Below are 1747 nucleotides of genomic sequence, written 5' to 3'. Positions count from 1 at the left end.
TGCCGATATCTTATATTTTTCACATAAAAATGTCCATGCTGATATACACAACCACTTAGAAAAGCCAAAATTAGGGCTAAATCCACCTGGATTATCATCACAGAGAAACATTATATGATACACAAATGCTGTAATTTATGCTGAATAAAAAGACATTTTGGCAGAGCAGCCCCCGTAGCATCTAAACATTCTGATCTTCTGAAGCACAATAAATGCATCATTAAATATCGGTCTGAAATACCGATCAATCCTAAATATCTGTCCGGTGACTTTTAATTGTTTGTCGATACTGATATGATCCCAATATCATCGTGCATCCCTAACATTAACAATGCCCGGGCATGCCCTGTACTCTTGTCAAAACTCATGGTACCGAAGATAAAAGACAACGAAATAAAGCGCTCTTGGGTGTTACTAACTACAAAGCTAACTAGGGCGTCTCGCGGAATTACAAGTCGAGAAAGGAAACATGATGTTTGACCACAAGCGTAGGTTAACGTTAGCTTCTTCTAATTGAGCGCCTACTAACTCGTTGGCGATTTAAACAAGTGCAACGACACTTAACTGTAACATCTAAAAGCCAGCTATAAAGAGTGCTGCATGGAGTCACTCACTGCTAACAGCAAATGCTGAAAACAGTTATATCGTGGTAAACTGATTAGAGCGAAGCAGATCGGCCCAACAGGGTGAGGAAACAAGGCTGGGGAGCCAAAGAAGACCACAGTTAAACCGGCTGCTCCGATGCCAGCGTCGCTTACATGGACAGCTTAGCTATCTTAACCTCGAAAAACGCGACAGTTTGAAGGCAAAATACTAACACATCTAATGACCGAGTTAAACGTTTAGAAACTGTCTAGAGACTGCTGGATAAGACACCGTGTAAATACACAAGCGAGCGGTTCGAGCTTTTTTGCTAACTAACGCTGGAACGCATGGTTAGTGTTTTGTTGCTCGGCTGGTTAGCCAGTTAGCTTTGACTAATTATTTGACTAAACGAGACAGACAGCAACTATTTTTGCTACTCGTATCCCCTTGTGAAGTTCAGCATAAAGGACAAACTGTCAATTCACATATAACAAGTCACGGAGGGCATTCTGTAAACATGCTAGCCAGAGAGCTAACTAGATTATATCTGTTTCTTTTGAAACGTGTCGTGCTCGCAAATGGCTGCCACATTTTAGCGTTAGCTTGCTAAGCTACGCTAACTTCGCTGCCCAACACTTTGGCTGGCCGGCTAGCAGGAACTAAGACTCCTGTGGCACTGCCGTTAACAGGAATACAACTGATTTACAGCTTTGTGGTGATAGTTTGGAAGTCACGAAGAGCCCCTACTTACAAAGAACAGGCTGAACATTGAAATCCCGTGACAATCTCCGGAGAAAGTGGATCGGAGTGGTAACCGCTGTGAGAGCTCTCCTCTCCTTCCTCTTCACACTTAGTGAAAAAGAGAGTTTCTCATAGCGACCTCCGGACTCGTGAATGAATCTTTGCTCTGAATCGGTTCTTCTCAATGAAACGAACCAACTCACAATTCCCAAGTGAATCGGACGTTTTTGTAGATGGAGCCTATAAATTCTCGTCTGAATAATAAAATTCGAGCAATTCAAAGCTACAACTCTTTAAAATGAGAAACCCCATGCTACCTGACTACACGTTAAGAACAATCTATTTGATTTATACATCTGTATGCTGCTCTTGCTTCCTGTACCTCGTATGTGCTTTGTGTATCTCAGTACTGCGCTTGGAA

General features: G+C 42.2%; 1 protein-coding gene across 2 annotated transcripts in view; it reads right to left on the bottom strand.

Annotated features, from left to right (window-relative positions):
- Positions 1 to 1472, bottom strand: part of ptp4a2b (protein tyrosine phosphatase 4A2b) — a 23631-nt gene extending 22159 nt beyond the window's left edge. For both annotated transcript variants that reach the window (XM_017694286.2, XM_017694295.2), the window contains exon 1: positions 1337 to 1472. The gene's annotated coding sequence lies outside the window, so the exon portion shown is untranslated. The remainder of the gene's footprint in view (positions 1 to 1336) is intronic.
- Positions 1473 to 1747: the final 275 nt, after the last annotated feature.

The sequence above is a fragment of the Pygocentrus nattereri genome, chromosome 27 (assembly GCF_015220715.1).
Source record: "Pygocentrus nattereri isolate fPygNat1 chromosome 27, fPygNat1.pri, whole genome shotgun sequence".
In the NCBI taxonomy this organism is placed as follows: Eukaryota; Metazoa; Chordata; class Actinopteri; order Characiformes; family Serrasalmidae; genus Pygocentrus; species Pygocentrus nattereri.
Note: the sequence above shows the minus strand (reverse complement) of the source record. Positions and strands in the feature narration are given on the sequence as shown.